Genomic DNA, 5,576 nt, shown 5'->3' on the forward strand with positions numbered 1-5,576 from the left:
AAAGACATGAAAGAGGACCCTGGGCTTTTGAACTTAACTGCATAAGAATTGTATTGCTATTAACCAAGCCTGAAAAATCAGAAGCAGACAGGTTTAGCATAAGAGTAGAGGAGCTAGGTTTGGGACTTCTGAGAGTAAAGAGTCATTTCATGGAGATTGAGGGAGAAGAGGAGATTTGGGAGCCATGAGGGAGACTGGAGAAGACACTAAGACAGTTTTAGGGAGCTGTCAAGTTGGGGGCTTAGTGTAGCCTCAAAGGCACGGAGGCCCTGCCTTGGAAAGGTTCAGAAAGGAGGGTGAAGGTTTTTCAAAAACAATTCGGCATGTTTGAAAATTTACCTCAAGCAGGCCAGGACTGCTCCCAAGAGAGAAGTGGGGGTTTGAAGAGAACGACTTCTTCTGGGCTCTTCGCTTCTCTGTATTACATGGCCCCCAGCAACTAATCCAGAATTAGAATATAAAACTCCAAATACTATTCCAGTATCATAGCTCAGCTACACTGCAGGATTTAATACGGTTTTTATGGGCTGGATGGGAACCTGAGAATTAGTGTATAACCTTAATTCTAGAGGAAAAATGTGTTTGGAGTTCCAAACCATTAAACCTCTGGAACACATTTCATTTGTAAGGTAGGGACTGTGTGTATTAAAATCATAGCTATAAGCCTGTTTCACTGGATTCAGCCTTTCTAAAAAGCTCTATGGTCTTTAAAGCATATAGGAACAGATCTGTCCTCCATGTGGGGGCCCCAGTATCAGCTTCATCTGCTGGTGGGCGGCTTGTCCATCTGCTCTTGCTTAACAGAGTTGGTCAGCCCCAGCTCTTGAAGGACTATGCTGATTCGCTTTGTAACAGGTGTCAGCTGCTTCAGTCTTAGCCTCAAGGCTCCCATCTAGGAAGAGGACCGTGGGTCCATAATTCCCTCTCATACCCTTCTCCTAGAAAAAGTTAGTTGGTAGAGGGCTATTTTGGTTTAGTTGCCATTCTGCAGGCCTTGGAACATGGCAGTCATTGAGGACTAATCGACAAGTAACCGATGCTGGGGATCGCACTACTGCTAAAGGAGGAAGAAACATCAGTCCCTGTGGCTGAACCAGGACCTTCCCTCTTGTAGAGTAGCCATTCTTCTTCTGAGGGGAGTGAGTCAGAAGAGAAACACAGGATGTAGGATACTTCTCAGACACATTCTATCTAGACATACTTAAGTCTAGTGACCCGTCCTTTTCTGCTAGTTCCACACTTCAAAATACATTTCCAGGGAGGCAAGATGGTGTCAGATTGGAAGCAAGATTGCGTTGACTGTACATGTGAAAATTTCAAGGACAGGGGTGCCTGGGTAGCTCAGTCAGTTAAGCGTCTGACTCTCGATTTCGGCTCAGGTCAAAATCTCAGGGTCATGAGATCAAGCACAGCTTTAGGCTCTGTGCTCAGCAGGAAGTCCGCTTGAAATTGCTCTCTCCCTTTCCCCTTGCCCCACCCTCACCAGCATGCTCACGTGTGCTCTCTCTCTTTCTCCCCCCACCACTAAATAAGTAAATAAATCTTTAAAAAAAAATTCAAGGACAACGATAGAAATCCCATTAAAATTAAATTATAATTAAGGAGACAGATAGATCCAACTGATCAAGCATCATGGGGACTCTTTGGGATTCCTATGCTTCCTTCCTAGAGGCAGTAAACAAAAACATATGAGCCAGATCACTATCCAGCACCAAGCAGAACTGATTGCTCCTTCCTCCATTAAACCAGAGTAATTTGTAGCATTGAATGATAGTTATTCTATAACTACATATTCTGAAACAAATCTCCTCTACCCTACTACTATTTTGAGCATTGAGCATAGGTACAGCCACGAAAAGGTACTTAGTTCTGTTCAGCAGAACTGGTATCTATGACCATATATTAGAGACTCTACTAAACACTGGGGGATGAATTAGACATGGTCTCTGTCCTCAAGTTTACTGGCAAAAGTAGAAAGGAAAATGGATTTCAATATAACGTGTTAGCAACACACACGAGGTATCTTGGGTGCACATTAGAGGTGCACTTAGACCAACCTGGAGAGTCAAGGAAGATTGCCTGAGGGAGAGGACACATGAGCGGACCCTTGAAGTAATACTTAGGACTCTGGAGGGGAAAAAAAAGATGGGAGATGCTTTCTAGGCAGAGCCAGTGGTGTAATCAAAGGTATTAAGCATCATGAAGTATGTGAGTAAGTAGAAGTCTGAATTACTGAAGTATAATACACAGTTGCAGACATCAGGGGCAAAACATAGAGCTCAGAAGGTCTGCTAAAGAATTGGAGTTTTCTCCTGTAATTATGGAGGAGATTTTTAAGAATTGAAAGCCATAGAGGCGCCTGGGTGGCTCAGTCAGCTGAACACCTGCCTCTGGCTCAGGTCATGATCTCGGGGTCCTGGGATTGAGCCCCACATTCAGCTGCCTCCTCAGCAGGGGAGTCTGCTCCTCCCTCTCCCTCTGCCCTACCCTGCTGCTTGTGTGCTCACTCGCTGACTCTCTCAAATAAATAAATAAATAAATAATCTTTAAAACAAAACAAAAAAGTATTGAAAACCATGGTTTATTTGTTATTCAGAGTCTACATATGAATTTGATAGAAAATTATCCAGAGATCTAATCTGAATGACAGTTTATTGGGGGTATGGAAAGCAAATATATTTACATATGCACACACACATAAGGGCTGCCTTGTGGAAAGATCAGGAATGTGGATAAAGACTTGTGCAAAGATATTGATACAGCATTATTTATAAATGGTGAAAAATTAGAAACCATTTAAATGCCCAGTGATAAGAGAATGATGAAATGAACTGAGATACAGTCACAAGGTAGAGAATTAGGTTAGCATTAAAAAGTCATACTTTGGGGTGCCTGGGTGGCTCAGTTGGTTAAGTGACTGCCTTTGGCTCAGGTCATGATCCCAGGGTCCTGGGATCGAATTTCACATTGGGCTCCCTTTACTCTGTGGGGAGCCTGCTTCTCCTTCTCCTTCTGTCTGCCACTCTCCCTGCTTATGCTCTTTCTGTGTCAAATAAATAATTACATAACATCTTTTTTTTTTTAAAGTCATACTTTGGATGGGGGTGCCTAGGTGACTTAGTTGGTTAAGTGTCTAACCCTTATCTCAGGTCTTGATCTCAGGGATGAGTTCAAGCCCTACATTGGGCTCCATACTGGTGTGGAGCCTATTTAAAAAAAAAAAAAAAAGTTATACTTTGGAAGAGTAGATAACGATATAGAAAATATCAGTGAAATACAACCTGAAGAAAGCAAGATACGAACAACAAATATAGTGTGATCTCAATTTGAGTAAACACGCATGTATGTGTGCACACACACGAAATCCATATGACCTGGTGGTCTGATGATAGGAGATTGTCGTTCCTTCTTTTTGTTCTATTTTTTTAAACATGTTCTACTTTGGACATGTACTACATGTGTTCTGTGAAAATAACACCAAATAACATTCTTCAAAAGATCAGAGATATAAACAGTGGGAATGGGGAAAAGCTTCCTGCAGACTCCTTTTCTCATTCTCCTGAATTTTCTTTTTTGTTTTGGTCATAGTCACTCAATTCACGAGAGACGTGGATGATTTGGAGAGGCTTTTATGAAGATTAACAGAGTCGATTAAAAGGTTGGTGCACAGAGCTTGTTAGAGATGTTTCAAAGAACAAGGACCGTGGGGAAGAAAACCCACAGAGATGGCATATGACCAGTTAGCAACTGGAAGATGTTCAATGGGAAGACTAAAACTAAAGAACAGATTAACTTGCAGCTGGAGGGATTTAGCTAGAGCTATTGCAAACACTCTTGGTAGCGCAAATTGTTAAACCCCGAAGAGGGTCACCAAAAAGGAAGAGATGCTCAGTGGTGTGGGGTGATTTTCAGTCCAGATGTATTTAAAGGTAGGGGGATATGAAACGACCATGCAATCATTTTTCAGCCAAAAAATGATTTGCATTTATGCAATCATTTTTCAGCCACCAAATCATTTCGTGTTGGAGCAGGAGACAGTGGTGGTTAACCTCCTTTTAAAGGGAGAATGGACAGTTAGAAGTGAACCAGTTATGTTTGCATTCAAATTTTCTGCCATGTACATTAGTAAAAGATCTGGGTATAATCAGGACACCATCAAGTATTATCTATCATCATGTATAATGATGGTAAGTGGAGATTTCTTTTTTTCACCATGGTCCCATGAATAAACCTCCAAAGCAACTTTTCAGATCAGTCCTTTACTGGCTCTTAAAATACACCAATCCCTGAGGACTTCTGAGTGACAGAATCCTGCAAATGGTGAGTCTTGGAACTGGAGCCCTGGGAGGCTGGCTCAGGCCCAGGGACCCATTTAGGTGACGATATGTTCTGAAATCACCCTGATTATAAAGCAGAGTTTCTAAGCACTGGATCTCACGCCAGCTCAATGACTCGACTCTGCAAAGTTACCAGGCACTTGGAAAGCCTGTTGCGGCCACTGTGAGTTATTGCTGTCGTTCAGCTGGGGAATTGTTACTGTGAGTTACGGGTCTCTGGGTCTCAGATGAAAACACAGAGCCCAAAGGGAGTGCTGATCTATGAGCCTATGAGCCGGGGGTGGGGGGAGGTGGGGGAAGGGTAAATACCCCAAAAGCGCCTGTGGATGAGGGCCTTTCCAGGTGTAAGCTCACCAGCAGGGAGAAACGCCCCTCCCACCCTTATTTCTGAGGGATTCCTAGTAAAGATGAACGGAGACCGGAAATCTCTTTAACATGCATGGAAAAGGGCACTCTTTAATTCTGCAGCCAGATCTAGAAATTGCTTTGCAAACACTCTTGGGAGAAGGAACAAGGTGATGGCATAACTCAGCTGGTCAGAGGTGAAGGTGCAGGCAGGGAGCTCTGATGGGTAGTCCTTGTGGTAGAGGCTCTACTTTCTCTTTGTAGATGGGGATTCAACACAGAAGCAGGAAGAAGCACTGGGAGAGCCTGGGGGATGCATCCTCCCTTCGAACCTTGGCCCCAGGACAGTACATTGGCACAAGTGCATGGGTGTCTGTGCATGGGCGCCCCTGCGTGGGTGCACATGGCCATGGACTCTTTATATTGCAAGACTGATGAGATAACACTTGCCGAGCACCAAGTCCTTATAAAGTGTTTATTTTTCCCCATGGTGAGAAAACTGTGGCTGGGAGAGATTAAATGGCTGGTTCCTGGTTTTAGGATGTAAAGGAATCTGCGAGTAACACCAGGTTGGGGCAGGGGTGTGGCCTGGGCTTGCAACTTGGAATCAGCACCTCCAGATGAGATCAGAGAAATAGTAGTCCAGTTCGTGGGTACATTAAAAGCATTAATTGGTTAAACATAATCATCTCAAATAATTTACACATTTGGCAGCTTGTTCTGTTCTGTTGCTTTTATTAGACCAAGGGTGTTAGTGAAATGAACCTAACTGAGCCTCCCTGGCCCTCTGATATCTGGCTACCACCTGGCCTACGTATGATTTCTTTAGAACACAGATCACTTTAATTAAATAAGTGAATTACTGGGGCTCCTGGGTGGCTCAATCGGTTGGAC

This window comes from Mustela nigripes, chromosome X (assembly GCF_022355385.1).
Source record: "Mustela nigripes isolate SB6536 chromosome X, MUSNIG.SB6536, whole genome shotgun sequence".
Taxonomy (NCBI): domain Eukaryota; kingdom Metazoa; phylum Chordata; class Mammalia; order Carnivora; family Mustelidae; genus Mustela; species Mustela nigripes.